This window comes from Cupressus sempervirens, chromosome 5 (genome assembly GCF_028749045.1).
Source record: "Cupressus sempervirens isolate cs-2001-9-10 chromosome 5, ASM2874904v1, whole genome shotgun sequence".
Taxonomy (NCBI): Eukaryota; Viridiplantae; Streptophyta; class Pinopsida; order Cupressales; family Cupressaceae; genus Cupressus; species Cupressus sempervirens.
Window position 1 is genome coordinate 885,186,363 of NC_143122.1, and position 19,412 is coordinate 885,205,774.

At 32.8% G+C, this 19,412-nt stretch overlaps 1 pseudogene; it reads left to right on the plus strand.

The window, feature by feature from the left end:
* The first annotated feature begins 1,133 nt into the window (after positions 1 to 1,133).
* LOC149558764 (putative disease resistance protein At1g63350) overlaps positions 1,134 to 19,412 on the plus strand; it is an 85,698-nt pseudogene continuing 67,419 nt past the window's right edge.

Here is a 19,412-nt window from a genome sequence, read left to right on the forward strand (position 1 = left end):
GAATTTGGGAGATCAAGTTTTCCCTCCCTCAGAATTGGATTTTGTGAATCATACAAAGAAGGAAGCCCAGGATGATAGAAAATGGAAGGAGAAGGAAGAATCAACAAAAATCAGAATTGAGGCAGGCAATAGAGAAAAAATTGGTCAAAATCATGAAACAACATGCAAATCAGATGGGATTTGGAATAGAGACCAAAATCTTGAGCAAGGCACAGTAAGGCATGAGGCTCCTGCAAAGTATAAAGAAAGATGTAATAAGGAGGATGGAAATGAAGAAAGTAGTTGAAAATCATAAAAAATGAAGGGGCGTAACATATATATATATATATATATATATATATATATATATATATATATATATATATATATATATATATATATATATATATATATATATATATATATATATATATATATATATATATATATATATATATATATATATATATATATATATATATATATATCAGGAGGAGATCGATGGGAACACGGATACTGCAGGACAAGGAGAGATACAAAATAGCATTACAGAATCAACAGATAATCAAGATATAAGTGAAGCAGAAAATGTCATGCTTTTCTCTTCTCCCAAGGTGTGGATGGAAGAAGCAGCTTCTAGAGTAGAAAAATAGGATTCTCATCATTTGAACACTAATTTTATCCCTGAATCAGAGTTAACCACCCTGCAAATTGAAGGTGCTAGAAGAACTTCAGAATTTTGGCAGACACCAGATGGATATCCTTCCTCACCGTTCACCCCAGAGGAGATTCAGTCGCAGATTTAGAATGATGGCAAAAGACTAGAAGTCTCTATCATTAAAGACTTTTAGCAATTTTTAAATGAGGACCTAGATTTTACACCAGAGGTTGGATTATCATAGGTTGAGGCTAACAGCCTTGAGCAGCTATCAGAGGAACTTATTAAGGTGTTTGACTTTGATAATTTAGATAAGAGTACTACCTCTCAGAAAGAGAGGCTGATCCAAAAAATTATCAAACTGGGAGGAGATGATTATACTGCTGAAGATCTCCAAAGGGATATCATAAAGATCCAGATGGAGGATAGTGCAAGGAAGTAGGACAAACAGAGTGAGAAGAAGTCAAAAGACAATCAGGTAGGTGAACGAACAAACATGGGAGAAAGAGAGAATAAAGAACTGGAGGAGGACAATCTCGGGAGTAAAATCTACAAAGAATTGGAAATGGAAGAATTTGAAAGAACAGAGGAATGCATTTGTCCAACAGCACAAGAACTAGGTATATTTCAGCAAGAGCTTGGTATAGAAATGAATCAGGAAGGTATAACCTCTCCAAAATATGGTAAGCCAAAAGGAAAAAGGGGGAGGAGATCATTGAAGGATTTATGTGAGGCTGAAGGCCTAGCTAGAGAACAGAGGAAAATTGATGAACTCCTAAACATGGGGAAGGGGAAGTGCCTTCCTAAGACTACATGAGGATAAATTCATGGAATGCTAGGGGTCTAAATGCCCCCAGCAAGAAAAGGTTATTAAAACATGTAGTGCCTGCCCCTAGTTCACATTTTGTTATCGTTGCTGAACTCTTTTAGGGTTAGTTCTATGTTGATGGTTAGTAGCATTGTTTTGGGATTATCAGATATTGTGCTATGGATTCAGTTTATTATGTGATGAGATCACTTAGACTTTATATTTCATGTATGCATGATGATTATTACATTGCTTTCAATTATTAATGATGACTAGTTAGATGGTTTATTATCATATGTGTTTTATTATGGATACTTACCCCATACTTGCATGTGTATGGTGTGTGTGTTTGCTTTGTGTGTTTTCTTTTGTATGGCGTGTCTGATGTGGTTAAGGAAGGGAGTCGTAGTCACCTGCTAGTCGGGATCTACACGATGCACCACTTCCTGCCATTGCCTGTTTAGTTTAATATATATTGTGCTTGTACATGCATGGTTTTTATGCAGGTTGGAGGTACCGAGTATCGACTTCCCTGAATTGCCAGGATGAGCGTACCCTATCACACTATCTCAATGATAAGAGAGGGGAGATAAATTCTCAAGTCCAAATCCCAACCCTTTAAGCCATTTGTTCTAATTGGAAAATTAGGACAAGTATCTGAGTTGAGTACCCTTCGAATGCGTCGGATAACGTAATTCGAGATTTAAACCCTTGGTTTGATTTTGTATGTATTTTCACTATGATGGGTTTTCATATTTTTACCTTGTGAGTCCTTGGAGTATTTTCTACTAATTAAGCCTAATTAAAAGATTTAATTAATAGTTTAATTTAATGGAAGATTAATATGATATTTTAATATTTATTTTATTTAATTAATTGAGAAATTAATTAAATAAAATAATTAAATTTGAAGATAAAAGTTAAAATTTTAAATATGGAATGTGACAATATTTATTTTAATAATAATATATTTGGAGTTCATTTTTAAATAAATGACTAAATAATAATATTATTAAAGCTAATAAATATTTTAGCAATTAAGTTTTGGAAAATGAAATTTAAAAGTGGAAAATATATTTAAATTATTAAAAGATTCTAAATCTCATGTGATTAAAATATAAATATATTAAGATTGAAAAGTGGAATTATTAAAGTTAGTGGATGAGATTTAATAAATAAATAAATAAAATTGGAAAGAGTAAATTAAATATTATTGTAATATTGGCTCACATAGGAGTTTGCATATTCTCGAGAGTTGTCATGTAGACAACACTGGAGTTTGCACTCTAAGAATGCACAAGTTGTCTACACTTAGAAGTTAGCATTTTATTTGAGCACATGGTGTCTACAACCTTAAGACTCATCTAGAAGGTTGGAAAAGACCCATGCTTGGTTGTCATGCTTATCTTCTAGTTGTTTCTAGAGACACTCTAGATGCATCTTAGAGGCCTTTATATAGAGGCTCTCCTAGTGTGTTTGGGGAAGCTGAATAGAAGCTACAAGATTAAATGGAAGCTTTTAATGGAAGCTTCAAGATTACATGCTCATATTCTTCTTCAGGCCCATATGTTTCTCCATCCTCATACGTTTCTACATGCTCTTATGCTTCTACAAGCACTTCTAGTCACTTGGAGGTTCAATTGCTAGAGGAATTGTGAATGTTGAGGGAGGGGACTTATCTATGGACTCAGGAGGCGTAGTGGTCTAGCATCAGAGTCCAGCTAAGTACTCATGATCGTTCCACATATTTCATTACTCCCTCTCTCTTTCTTGTCTTTATTGTGATTGCTATACTATGGAATTTATATGTTGATTCTATTTGCTTTCGAAGAAAACCAATGGAATATTTTATAGTAAACTCATTTAGGAAACTCTTGTCTCTCTAATGAAAGAAAATCAGTTCTAAATCAGGTTTGGGGTTCGAATTTAAAATTGTGAATTTTAGATTGACAAGGATTGAACTTGAAAATTGGATAGAAGATTGAAATGGAGATTTTAATAAAATAGAAAATTCCGGATTGGATTTGAGTATGTAGTTAGTTTAATACCAAACAATGTATCTATATTAACCCCTATGTTGGAAGGGGAGTTTTTTTTTAAATTGATCATATATTGATAGATGCAGTGTATTATATTGATATATAAAAGCTAATGAGAAATGTTATAACAAACATTTGCCAAAAATTGTGTTGGGGAAATTTACTTTTGAATAAAATATATATATGTATTTGTAATAAGGAGGGGGGGAAAAATTAACACCCATACCCCACTGCATAGTACATTGGCGGATTGCACAGGGTAGCTGTGCATCACAGCGTACCCACGCTGCCCTTTTAATGCCGCCTGATTGTGTGGTTTAAACCAGCGACGATGGGCATAATTTTTAGAAGTTGACAAAGTTTTAATAAAGCTCAACTAATATATGTCGCACCTGCATCCTCCTAATCTCAGTAGCGGCACAGCCTTTGAGAAGACACGATTGTATAAAGAGATGAAAGAGGAGGCTCAACAGTCTGCATGCAAGCCTTTTGACCTTCATATATATCAAAACTGCAAGCTTTCCTAGTCTTCATTGATAAGATGTCTTCCTGATCCTTACGATTATAGATGCATGTGATAATATATATATATATATCGAAATTTTAGAAAGGGAACGATTCATGTTTGGTCTTGTGTTATAGCCGCACGATATAAGACAACGATTCATCAATCGCTTACAGAGAAAACCTTGAGTAAAACGCCTCCATGTATAATGGTGCAGTGATGATATAGTTATAATTTAAAGACATAATTCTAAAGTTGATATATTTAGTCTCCATCGGCACTGCGGCTACAGCTTACCCATCAGCAAGAACTGTGAGCGTGGGTTGCATAGCCTTTACATGTTATTTTACAGTGATTTTTATCACATGATGATTCTAAATGTCAGCGGTGTATGAAACGCTTAGTGAGTCGACCTCCACCCATTATTGGTCGACGCCAAGTCACAGTCTAGAATCAATGCCATGGGAATGGTTACAATAGTGACCATTGCTGAAATGAAATCAAGCCTTGGGTACACCAAAGGTGCTCACGACCATTTCACAGAGGATATCCAATTGAAAAAAAATAAATTGAAATGCCTTAGTAAAAGAGTAATGATAAAGGGAACATCTGGTTTTAATAAACTGAGGATGATCCTCACACCTAGCAGCGGCACTATTATAAGATGATAGTGACTTAGTCGCTTGATTCAATGTTTGTCTTGCATTACACTTTTCATCTTATATGTCAAGGTTATGTTATATAATTAAAGGTTTAATTAATAGATATTTATCTATTAATTAATATTAGTATTAAACATTCTAACTCCTAATTTATAGGTTGGCAATGAGAGTATCATTATTAATAATGATTTAAATTTTGATTTAAAACATTCTTGGAACAATGAATTTAGTACTCATATAGTAATTAATACAATTAGATATAATTTAATTGTAATTAATTATAATCGAAAAATGCTCGTTTAATACTATGCCTAATTAAGTTGTAAATTATTCTTGAATATCATTGATAAATTTTAATTGTATTAAAGTTAGTTGAATACTAGCTAATAAAGTTAATGGAAAGATTTTCCCAGATTGAGTTATAATGGCAATAAGTTTATGTTTGATGAATGATAGTATAAATGGTTTTAAATGGTTAATTAATTAATTCGATTGAGGTTAGTTAATGGCTTATTAAAGAATTTTAATATTGAAGCTAATGGGGTTTAATGATAAACGTCATCTTATAATGTTAACCACATTTGTCATTTAGAAATTCAATTTTGTTTTGGGATTGAGTTGTACTTATTCAGTAATCAAATATTATTGATAAATAATTACCTTTGAGTCATGATACAATTTGAGTATATGAGAAGGGGTTTAGTTACAAGAGTAAGATTATGAATTCTTACCTACTTGAAAAAAACATGTATTGAAAATAGAATCTTATTGTTATTATGCATTAGTGTTATATGATTTATTAATTAATAATAGAAGAAGTGAAATTAATTATTAATTAAGTTAGGGCAATGGATTCTAAATGAGGGCGAATTTTTAAAAAAAAGAATTGTTAACTTGAACGTCAAGAGATTGGTTTATTGTTAAATGGAATATACGAGATTGACTTTAATTAATGAACATTATTGTTATTAAATGATTGCCTTGGAGAGTGTTTTAAGAGTTGTAAATTAATCACTCAAAAGTTGATTGTAATGGCTTGATTAATGGAAGACACTCTTAGAGTTTGAGGAAATTTTGTAAGTAAATAATTAACTGCTAGTTATTTTAGAGAATTTTCTTAAAATAATGGAAGGATAATTCTATCGAGGAACAAATGGGTTGACCTGTAGGTCAAATGATTAAACTTAAGACACTTGAAGTATACTTGAAAATGGAAACTGAAAACCCTACACTTGAATTATGGAAAATGAACCTCTGCACATTATTCAACTATGAGATTATAACAAAACCAAAACATGTGTTTGCATCATGTATTCTCTATGCTTCTTGTTTTGGGTTTTGGGTTGACTAGTGTTGACCAGTCCTAGGTTGTTACCAAAGGCTCGGGGGTTATGAGATGTGTTGGCATGTTGATCTAATTTGGTCTCGATCTTTATAAGCCCAACCATGGTTATGTGATCGTATGCTCTATGAAATGTTTGTATTTGTTCATCAGTCTTCATGTGTGAAGCTGAGATGTATGTGTTTGAGACACCTGAGGTAATCATTTTTGAGTCATCGTTCAGTTATCCTTGGATTATTTTCTAGTCACCATGATGGGACTGAAATGTGGATTTAGTCTTGATGATGTCATGTTGTGACATGTTTGACTCAACCATTTTGGAGTCTTCGTTCAGTATGATTTTGAGATATTCTTGGTTGCTTATTGAGAACCAATGGATGTGATGATATATTTTGGTTATTGAGAACCAATGGATACTTATGATTATCAGTGATGCCTTCAGTTGCCAATAGAGAACTGTTGTGATCATGATTTTCTATGGATTCTTTTCGGATGCTCATGGAGATTTTGATGATTCTTATCTTGGTGATTTGATGATTCTTATGGATATTTGATGCTTATATTGTGGATATTTGATGATTTTTTTTTTATGGGTTATCTTTTGGATTTTCTTTACAGTCGCTTGTACAGGACTGTGGTGATTATGATTCCATGAGCATTAAGGTAGGTAATCTATGTGTAGTGTCGGGAAGTGGCTTGCAATGGGGGCCAGGGCCCTAAGTGGCTGCCAGGGTAACTCATTGTAAGTTTGGTTAATAAGTGATAACATTTACACACTAAATGGGGATTAAATGAACCTAAAAAGATAATTGTTTTGATGTTCTCGCACATGCCTTGAGCGCTTGTACAGGCTAGGATGGGAGTAGTGAGACGCATGGTTGCGACCTTGCATTCCATGGTATGCCTCGTCAGTATGAGAGGATACTAGTGGCCGCATGAGATCTGTATGGACCCATGGAGTTTAGCTAACTACCAGGGTAACTTGTACGAGATAAATGCGATGACACTTTCCCGCTTGTAGAGTAGGTTTCCTACATGTCATTGTTGTGCCTCTAGGAATTAGATGTCAATTTTGTGTGAATGGAACCTTTGAGTTAGTATACTTTTAGGATTCTTGGACTTTAGAGATTTGGGCTATGTGATTTTGATAGCCTGTTTGGGACTTGAGATTATTTCCTCAGCACGGTGGGAGTGGACCATTTAGGTTCCACGCAGTCGGGTGGTAGTGTTTTATCACTCTTATCATTTGAGATCCATTGAGATGCCGTGGCTGGAGTTTTCTTGGTTGGTATTTATCTTCATTATGTTCTTGGAGCATTATGATAGATGATATACCTTATGATGGATGTATTTATTGGTATGTTTCTTACATTGATGATTTTCATATGTTAGTTGATGATATATTATGCTTTGCTTTGCATGTTAGTAGGATGTTTTTAGGAGTGACATTCCTACTATGTTTATAGCCGATGATCTTTTCAGTGCTTTGGAATGTTACGCACGGAGGGATGGCTAGGATCTATGATGATCTAATGATGCTATTTATGGTTGGGTGGAACCGTGCACTTAGTTATTTATGTTTGTGATATATGGTTATCTTTTATGATGGATGTTTATATCTTTATGATGATGATGTATCATGTATTGTTATGGTTTCATTATGCCATGGATTTATATTGGATGATGATGTACTTTATTTACATGGATGTTTATTCTTTTAAGCTTTTCATACCTTGTAACATGTACAGTGGATGATTGAGCAATCTAAAATGTACACTTGTATATTGTTTAAGTACATTAGATGTATCATTGTTATTTCATAAGGATGTGATGTTAGATGAATAAGTTATGATTAGAAGTAATTCAACGCTAAGGGATCTTTAAAGAATGTAATCTGTTATGTTATGTTATTTTCAGTTGGATGTTACTATTGCTTCCGCAAATGTTGTGAATGGTTTATCTTTCATGTTTAAAAAAGAAAATTGTTTGGAAAACTTAGTGAAATTCTTTGGATCCCTTGGCGAGGCATTACAAAACAACATTTAAAAAGTTTTAATTCAGAAATAATATTAATTTAGGAAACAAAACTAAATAAAGTAGAAGGAGACAAATTTAACAAAATGTTAGGAACGTGGGGTTCAATCTTCATAGAGGCAATAGGTGCCTCGGAGAGTTTAGGAATTGTTTGGAACCCTAAGAAAGTTAGTCTAACTTATTTATTTAATAACAATAATTGGATGTGTGCTAGTATACAGAGCCTAAAATCAGATACGAAATTTATCCTAATCAATGTGTATGGTCCTAATAATACAATAGGGAAAAAAATTGTTTGGGCTGAATTAAGTATGGTTATTTCAGAACACAAAGATTGTTCGATTATATTAGGAGGCGATTTTAATACGATTTTAAGTTTAAATGAGAAAATAGGGGATACTCAACATCTCTCGCTATCATCAATAGAATTCAAAGTATGGATCAATAAATTTAGTTTATTAGAAATTCCTCCGAGCAATGGTATATTCACGTGGAATAATAGAAGAAAGGATAATGATTATATTGCAAAAAAGTTAGATAGATTCTTTATTGTAGGAAATATCTCTTCTTACAATAAGAACTTCCAATCCTCCATTCTTCCCTTCGTAGGATCAGATCATTTCCCAGTATGTTTGGAGATTTCAAAACCTTCTAAACCACAGAGAAATCCTTTTAAGTGTGAAAAGATGTGGTTTCAGGATTCAAAATTTTTAGAACTGATTAAGACATGGTGGACTCAAGCGGACTTCGCTAGGTCCAGAATGTTCGTTTTCATTTCGAAACTCAAATTGTTGAAAGAAAACATTTTGAGGTGGAACAAAGAACACTTCAACAACATTTTTTAAGAAAAGTTGGAAGTTGAAGATAAACTAAAAAACCTGAACCAGGAAATTATAAAATATGGCATGAATTATGAGAAATATACTTTAGAAAAAGAGCTCCTCATGAAACAAGAAGATATTTTATCCAAAGAGGAAACCTTTTGGAGACAAAAATCCAGAGAGAAATGGTTGGAAGAGGGAGATCAAAACACAAATTTTTTTCACAATTCTACTATTCAGAACTAATCTCTACAGAAGATATCTAGTATCTCAACTCCGCAGGGTTTGCGTACAAAAAACCCTGCAAAAATTGCAGACACGATAGTCTCTCACTTAAAAAATTTACTAAATAATTATGAAGGGTCTAATAGGGAAGCACAGGCCCGAATGCTCAAATTTATTCCAAAATTGGTCACGGCAGAAGAAAATAAAAATCTAAATAGACCAATAACATTGGAAGAGGTAAGGACTATGGTCTTTAATATGAGTCCAGACAAATCTCCAGGCCTAGATGGGTTTCAAGCTTTCTTTTTTCAAAAATGTTGGGATATACTTGGAGAAGACCTATGGAGAGCAATTGAAGTGTCAAGAAATGGTGGATCCTTGCTGGCTGAAATCAATTACTCATTCTTCACACTTATCCCTAAGAAGGAATGTCCAAAAAATCCTAGAGACTTCCGCCCTATAGCTCTATGCAACACTATTTACAAAATTTTATCAAAAGTTATACCCAATAGACTCAAGGTAATTATGCCAAAATTGATTTCTGAGGAACAAATAGGTTTTGTTCCAAGTAGATCCATTTTGGATGGCATACTCATTATTCAGGAAGCTATTCACTCGACTGCCATAGATAAAGAACCATGTATGTTTATGAAATTAGATATACAAAAGGCTTACAATATGGTTGATTGGTGTTTCCTATGCAAAGTTCTAGAAGCATTTGGCTTTTCATGTCAATGGGTAAATCTAATCTTTAAGTTTATCTCAACTTCGAAGATTTATGTTCTCATAAATGGGACTCCTGAAGGTTTCTTTGAAATCTCCAGGGGTATTAGGCAAGGAGACCCTCTATCTCCCTCTCTCTTCATTCTAATGGCTGAAGCCTTTGGTATAGCAGTCTCCTATGCTTATCAGGTTCAGAAGATTTCAAGGATTTCTATTACCAGAAACCTCCCTAACATTACCCATCAATAGTATGCAGATGACACTATTTTACCTGGCAAGAGTTCGATCCAAGAAGCTATGGGTTTTAAAAATATACTTCAAAATTATATGGATGCTTCAAGGTAGAAGGTTAATAAAGATAAATTCGAAATATTCTTTATGAACACCTCTCCGAAAATGGAAAAGAAGATATGTGGAATTATGGGATATAGAAAGGGTATGTTCCCTTGTAAGTATTTGGGTATCTCCTTGGAAAAGAACTTGAGATACATCAAAGTTTGGTAGGATATGATTGAAAAGGTGGATAAGCGGATTGGAAGTTGGAAGAATAGATGGCTCTCTAAGGCTGGTAAGATTACTAAGATACGATCTGTCCTCTCAGCCATCCCAATTTTCCCTTTGGCATGTCTTCCTCTCACAAATTGGATGTCCAAGTGATTCAAATCTAAACTTAGGAATTTCCTTTGGAAGGATAAGGAAAAAGATAAGAAACTCGCTCTCATTAAATGGGACAATTTATGCAAACCTAAAGAATGTGGAGGTTTAGGATTGAGGAAACCACAATGGCAAAATGAGGCTTTGGGAGCCAAACTTGTATGGAGATTATACCAAGAACATGAGCACAAATGGGCTAAAATTTTATATCATAAATATTTGGATCCAACGAAGCCGAAATCGCTATTTAGAATGGGAAATTTTCTTAAAGGGTCAGAATGCTGGAATTTCATGGTAAAATGCAGGGGTATTATCAGCAAATACCTAACGTGGGACGTGGCTATAAGAGATAAAGCCTTGTTTTGGGAAGACTCCTGGGATGGGCTCCCCCCTTTAAACACACTTCCCAATTTAGAAAACCTAATAATAAGGCTAAAATCATTGTGGGGTAGTAAGGTCAAAGATTACAAAATTAAAGAGTTGATTGATGGGGAACTTTGATGGAGATGGAAGTCAATAGATGATTTAGATCTTGATCCAGAATCAGTTGTAGCCTTCAAAAAGATCATCTTGAATAGGAAAATAAAACAATCCAAAAGGCTAGATAGTCTTATTTGGGCTGGTTCAAAGGATGGATTATACAGTGTGAAACAAGGTTATCAGGCTATTATTCATTCATAGCAATGGAACTCGGTGGAGATCCCATTATAATTGTGTTGGGATACAGCTTGTCTTCCTAAGGTCAGTTTCTTTCTATGGCTTGCCCTTCAGAACAAAGCTTTAACAGCAGACAAACTTGCTAGATTTGGTATAAATGGTCCTAATTGGTGTGTCATGTGTAAACAGAACAATGAAGATGCTGATCATCTCTTTCTCAATTGTCCTTTCACACAAAATTGTTGGGAATGGCTCAAGTCCTGACTAAACCGGGCTACCCCTCTACAGAATTCTCTTAAAGGGCTCCTATGTTCATGGCCCACAAATATGGGACATGGGGTCTATAGAAAATTTTGGAATATTTTCCCATCCATAGTTGTATGGGAAATATGGAAAGAAAGAAACCGTCGTATTTTTAAAGATCAAGAGCAAAATCTAGGTAGATTTATACTAAATCTAGAAGCTTCAATAGTAGAAGTAATGAATGCTAATCTGAGGAAGACAGCGCATGTGGAAGGATCTTTCTCATATTGGGATGGAATTATGAAGAAATTATGGTCCAACCTTATCAATCCACCACTGGTGTATGTGGCAAGCAATAAAGAGGCAAGGGCAAAATGTAAATGGGTCCCTCCTCCCCCAGGTTGGCACAAATTGAACTTTGATGGGGTAGTGAGAGGGAACCTGGGTATAGCCGGGGTAGGATGTATTTTAAATGATGAGAATGGAAGATGGGTAGCAAAGCTAGCTGCCCCCCTTCCTCATGTTTCCAATAACATGGCAAAACTTGAAGCCTTGGAGAAGGGTCTTCAGCTCTGTCTTAAATTAAGCCTTCCCAAAATCCACATTGAAGGCAATTCTTAAGTCGTTCTTAACGCTATCAGACAAAAAAAGACCCCAAATTCGGTCTTGAATTCAAAACTCCAAGAAGTGTTAATTTTAATAGAGCATTTCGAGGAGATCAATATCAGTCATATTTATCGAGAAGGTAACTCATTGGCAGATGAACTTGCCAATAAGAGTGCGGATGGAGAATCAATTTTATTGTTCAAGTCAGATATCTCCCCTCCTTTATAATAACAAGATAGTTACTTATCAATATAATCAACTGCAGATTGATACAAAAGTTACCTTTTTGGGCAAATCCCAAGCCCAGATATAGTTCCTATTCAAAAGAATTGCATTTATATTCAACCAATTCACAAGCATTAATATTCAACGAAATATTATCACATCAACTCAAGATATAATTTAAGCAATGTATCATATTGTCAAATATTTATATTCTTTAAAATAATGCTAATTCCTATATCCTTCTGATTTATAATCCTTCATAATAAATCAGCTAACTTATAGTATTTAAAAATTATTTTGAAGGTCCAAATTATTAATAATTACTTAATACTAGTTTTTATATATTTATAGTCATATATATATATATATATATACATACATAATAATATCATTTATATTATTTTAAACTATAGGTATATAGATATAATAATATTTTCTTATATATATATAACCAGAGATCAAATATGTTAATCTATTCAGAGATGTTAACATACCTGTGTTAGATAGTAACATTAACAAGTATTATAAGTATATAATTAGAATTTAATTATTGAGTACTTTTGGATTAGGATTAAGTCTATTATTTTAATCATTAATAAATTACACCTTATTTATGATATGTAATTAGCATTCGTAATCTAATTATTAGATAAAACTATCCAAAACCTCCTTCTTCTAGCAATATGACTGATTATTCAGTACTGATATTAATTTTCATTATTCTTTCATTTTAGAAAGAGTACATGTTGTTCCTTTTTCCCTGTATGTCTCTTCGAAATCATTCCCACTGGAATATTTAATTATAGTTAGTTAATACCCGTCTGATTCGAGCATGCCAAAGCTGAGCATGATCTCACTCCCATCATCACAAGATATGGAAGGATCTCCCAAGCTTGTATGACTGACCTAAATTATCATGACAGGGTACGAAGTTAGGTTCCAACATCTGTGTGAGGTATATGTTAGAGTTCAAGCCAGTTCGTGATTATTCATGACCGCTGGTTCATTTAAAACTTTAAGGCATTCCCAAAATTGTAGTAGAAGGAAAGTTCAGAGTGAAGATCTCTGGTCATAGTTTCCTCCCCTCTTAGTCTCTGCTTAGAACCTTTGGTATTGTAGTCCTCTAATCAAAGATGGAATCCAACATTCACGTCTTTCACTCTACCAAAACTAGAACTATGACATTCTTAGGCAAAATCAAGCCTGAAAGATGGAGCCGGCTATTGAGAATCACTGATGGCATGATTAGATTTGCTATTAACAGAGCACTGGGTGAAGAAATTTTTGATTATTCTACAACTTGGAGGACAAACAGCTCCATCATCGACTCTTTTATTGGGATAATGGTTAGGGCTAAGATCCCTAAGGAGGACATTATACGGCTTTGTTTTGACATTCTCAGCCTAACGTGGAGGAAGGGGCTGAAAAAGGCTGTATACAACATAGATGATAATGGCAGAATTCCATACCCTGAAAAATACATGGGTCTCCCGGAGGGTGATGAAGAATTGAAGATGGCCCTTCATCGACAAGCCCTATTCATGAGGGAAGGCCTAGCCTTCTATAAGGAATGGCCTCGTATGGTAGCCAACATTAATTTTCTTTTATGCTAGAAAGGGATCATTGAAGAAGACAGAAATGAATGGGTATACAACTACCTCAAACTGTTTAATACATACATTGAGTCGAGAGTCTCCTTCGAGGATCTAAATGCTATCAATTTCGACATCCTCAAGTCTGAAAAAAAAAGTAGGGTCTCACTTCGAATCGATCTACCCATGAATATGGCCATGGATGATATTGAAGATGAACCTAAAGTGCTTATGGTCACATAGAAAGATTAAGGATGGGGTAGGTCTCTCAGTAGTAAGGACTTTTATATGTAATGTGTTAATATAGCTTGAAGAATCCGGTCTTAGGTTTGGTTTAAGTAGCTGGAGTAGCTCAGTAGTAGTATAAACTTTATGTGATACTCTATATCGGACAGATTGATACCTCCTAATTTTGCACTCTATTTTGGGAATACTAAGGGTCTAGGATCTAATCTCCTCCCATATAAAATTCTTTCTATGGTATATATATGAACACGATAGAATTCTGAAAGTTTAAAACCCCCCTGTAACTTGGGTTTGGATGGAAAACGTGTATATATTACTCTATCTTTTAAATAGTATTATTTAGTTTAAAAGTATGAATGTTGTAGATGCTTCGGTTGGCTGTGAGAAATTGATCATCTGATTAAATTTAGGACTTCATGTAGTAATCCTCTGATGTATGAACATTATAGAACTAATTTGTCTCTGTGTTAAATTTCTTCTGGGTTTCTTCCGCTTCCTTTTAGAATAGTATGTGTCTGTTTCTTATGGTTCCCCTGTAAGTTTATTCTAGAAGAAGTGCTTAATTAGAACTTTCATCTTATTGATGCTTCCTATTATGATTGATTTCTGAGTTTGTTTCTTATTATGTTGATGGGATTATCATACATTAATAACAGTGCTCCGATCTAAAATTAGAGGATATGCTCTTTAAAATTATGTTGTATGAATGAGGCTACTATTGAGATATCCAGATAATCTTTCTTGAGCAAGATTAACTAGGCCTATTTTGGTTGGAGAAGCACTTGATTAAACTACTGGAGTATTTATTCTCAAACCCTCAGACCAAATAGGGTATTCTCTTGGCATGCCTTCGTGAAAGAGTGGATTAATGGATAATTCTTAGGAATTATTTGGATAGAGATTTAGTCTACTGGATTGGTCTTTTAAAGTATATGCTATGAGCAGTCATCTGTGATTAATCCTATGACTTGCGGTTTTCACAATATCTGTGTCTTGGAAAAATACTTTATTACTGCTTTCCCAGCTATTGGTGTTTCACAGGTATTGATCAAGTGATATCCCATTTTGGTAATTAATTTTCTCTCCCTCTCTTGTATTTCAAATTTAAATTAGGAAAGATGAGGTATTTTTTTGATAGATTTCCAAAATAAGTTGTAGTAAAGATGCTGATAGATCTTCATTATCAGACAAAATAGTTTATGATTAACCAGTCCTTTGAAACAATTTTTAGAAAGATAGGTATATTTGGCACAGGTTGGCAAGGAATGTACTCCTATAAATAGAGTTGCAGTTTAATAGGAAAGATTTAGACAGGCAAAAGATGGATACGAGCAGATTCTTTTGCTTTAGATCTTTCTTTTAGGTTGGAGATAAGAGGATATTTGTATTTTACTTGCCTCGAAAGCAAATGTAAATAATAGGGGTATGCCCCAAAACTGTATCTACTGAAAATTTGAAATTGTGATATTATCTACTGGGGTATGCCCCTTTTATCATTGTAAAAATTGGGGTATGCCCCTTTTATCAATGTATAATATAGGACTACGGTCCCGGGCAAGATTGGAGGGTTTCTTTCCCCGTTCTTCCCTACCAGTGCCTGTCAGAACGGGGGACTCTCTGTAAGACTTTGATTTAATTATAATTTAATCAAGGCTTTGGTCATTTATTGATAAAAAAAAAAACATATTTTGATGGTTTATTAATAAAATTAATTATAAAACTATCATTTTAACAAAAAATAGCTTCTCAATGTGTAGGAAAAATGATCAATATTCAAATTCTAGACCCCCTCTCTAATATTTGTCTTGTCATAAATATAAAAGTTGAACACTATAAATATTATGTAATTTTTTATGAAATATATAAGATTATAAAGTTTTAGTGTTAACTATTTGTCCTCTTGTTAGATATAAGTTATTTTTTAATTTTCTAGTGTTACATATTTATACAATCTACAATCGATTTTGATAGGATTAAAAAACTTTAAAATATAAAAAATAAATAACAACTCTTAAAAATTGTGTACTTCATTTTTTTTTTTAATGATTTTTCTATTGACATTTCACAAATTCTTTTTGTTTTCTAAATTTGTTTATAAAATAAATGATCTTCGTAAAAAATGAAAAGAAATTATAAGTCTAAACTTAGACGTTAATTTTTCCATGATTTTTCTTACCAACATTTTATCAAAAAAAAAAACTAAATTATAAGTTCTAATAACTTAAAGCTAAATTTGTTTTTTTAGGAAAGACTCTATCAAATAAATAATTGTTTCATATTTTAAATTATAGTGTATTCTTTTGGACCAGTAAACTAAGTAGAAAGAAAAACTATAAAAATCCTTAGTTTTATGTACTAAATAAAGCATATGATGTATTTTCACAAGATTACTATTAAAACATAGATCTTCCATCTTTCTAAATATTAAAAAAAACATTAGCAATCAATTTTTATTGAAGCAATTACATAAATAAAATACCATTACAAATCACATATCCAATTCAAAATTAAAAAAATCAATGCACATATATCATGATTTTGAAAGATTCATGTTAATAAACCTTAGAAAAAAAAATTAGAAGATTATATTCTAATCTTGCTAAAAAATATTGATTACAATCAAGATGATGATATTTATTTTCCCTCAATGAATAAGAGGCCCAAATTTTCCATAGCAATTATCAAAACATTGGAACACCAAAACTTTTCGTAAAATACAAGATTAGGCGTCATCTTTTCCCTAGCATTCAAAATGGTCACCTTCCCTATCTCTTGAATCACCTTTTTGCATTTCTTCAAAATCCTTACACAATCATCTTCTTACCAATCATGCATTATCCATTACATAATTTAAAAAAAAAACACAAACCCATGAAGAAACTTCAAATAAACCTCTCCCAGATAAAAAATTTGGGGGGGGGGGGGAGAAGGCATGAAGGGATTCAAACCACCGACCTTCATGAATACATTGTTTGCAGATGGCACCTCTTTGAACATGTCCCCTCCCACATGATTTACCCCTACACACACACATAAAGATGAGATTTTGATTTAGATAAAGGAACAACATGTCTATTTAAGGATATCCTTGCTAAAATTATTTCTAAATAATGCAAGCAATCGCATAACAAAATCCTTTTAGGAGATGGCCCATAAATATCACCCTGCCTACAAATTAAACAACAATCAAACAAAGTTCACTTAAAGCCATAGCTAATATTTCCATGAGATCAAGGGAAATCAAGGTTCAAACTCATACAATGTAAACACAATAGAACATGAACATTATCCCTTTCCATTTTAAGAAAAACAAAAGGAAAAAAATACAAAATATTTCTATTTTAATTTTTTTTAAACTTTCTTGAAATTCTGATATTGTAGGAAAACATTAGGCCTCCTCTTGCTACCAACATGCACGTAATGATCATTGATGGTGTTATTCATGCCTTGAACTCTACTCCAACAGAAGCATCTAGAGTTGGCACGTGCATTTTTCTTGTTGGATGTTTCTACAAACAAATAAAGGCTTCAACATCTTAAAAAATCATTTTCTTTGCAAATCCACCAAAGATTTCATTATTCAAATTTGGTGATGAGTATTTAAAAGAAACTAATAAGAATATTGAAAGATTTTTAAAGAAAGTATACAAAATAGAAAGAATATAAATAGATAAGAATATAAACAATTTCAAAGGAAATAAATTTAAGAAAAAAATAAAATAATGAGAAAGCAATTCAAAATAGTCAAAATAATTGGGTTTTTTTTTAATGATTGGGGGTGACAATTTTCTATTGAAGTTTGTAAAAGCGAAGAGCAAAGCTCCCACATATAGGTTTGTTGACTTAAAACATATAAGCCTATCTTCTAAAATTATTAGAGAATTGTTTCTATTTTATAGAAATTGAATAATAGGTTTACATAGATGTTGATTTTTACATTAAGGTGCTTGATTATAGTTTTTAGGATTCTAAACCTATTATTAAAAATGATTAGAATTATATTTTTTAGTTCAATTTTGGTAACTTCCAAATCTAGATAGTTTAATTTAATTTAGTTCTTGGCTTTTTATAAAATATGACCTAACTACATATTATTCAGTATGGTTTTATATTAGTTAAATTTTAATGCAATCCAATTAGTAGTCTAGGAATCAATTTGTTTATATTCAATTTGGGGGTCAAACGTGTCACTATGATAATGAAAACACAATTTTAATTACAAGTTCCTTAAAGAATCTTAAGCAACAAAAGCATATTTTCCTATCCACTTTGAGGGGAGAGATTCATAAATGAACTAATTTTATTCATCATTTATTTACTATAGTTATACATCTTGATTAAGTCTTTAGCAAGGTTTCAGTAGTATCCATTTCCTGTCAATCTTCTATTTTAATAGTGAGATGTTATACATGATCTATGAATGAAAAATGATGTAAAATGAAAGATTTAATCATCTGGCATAATCAAGGGAGATATTTGTTCACTTTCTTTAGGCTCCTTAATCCCCAAAATAGGCTATAACAAGTTCTATCCAAAACCAAATTGTTGTCCCAAGCTTCTACTTTTTCTTCAACTAAGTAGATACCTATCCAATTATTGTTACTTGCAGGATGTAGTAGAAGAATACCATCAAAAGGGTTAAGTTTTTCTTCATGATAGGGAACCATTTGATGAGGTGACTAGAATGAAAAGATGAGACTGCAAGATAAAGAAGAACAAGCTACATATTATCAACCAGAATATAATAATGACAAGGTCAACAGATGTACACATCATTATGGATGTTGGCCATCACTTTATCCAGATTCCCCAAATATTCAAGTTTAAACAACCATTTGTAAACAAAGGATATGCTAGGCTTGTTTGGTTCAATTAAACAACACATAGCCACAAATTTCAATGAAATGTTGCTAAGGACTCTATACCAATTTGTATTTGTTACAAACACCTTTCTCAAGATCTTGAATACTACTATTCTCATGAATAAATGTGTATTTTATAGGACCATTGAGAGATGATGCTCAGAGACGGGTTCATCAAATGCTAGTTGGGGAAACAAACCCCTCAACTTAATGATGGTATTTATCTTGAGAACCCTAAGAGATTTTTTGATGAAGAGGCATTTACAATATAAGTCCAAGACCGCTGGAAGACCAAACATTTGGATTTTTCTAGAAATGCATTCATTGGGGATCCATGATAGCTAAAGGCTAAAAGAATAACAAGAGAATAGAAGAGTAATAATTAGATACAAACAAATCAAATTCTAATCAACCTTAAAAATTTATTAAGATTATCTTGATAAAGGAAATAACAAAGCATAGGGAAGATAAAACAACAAAAATCATGAAGCTAGATAAAGTAATGATTTACTGCATCTCTTTTCTTAAGAT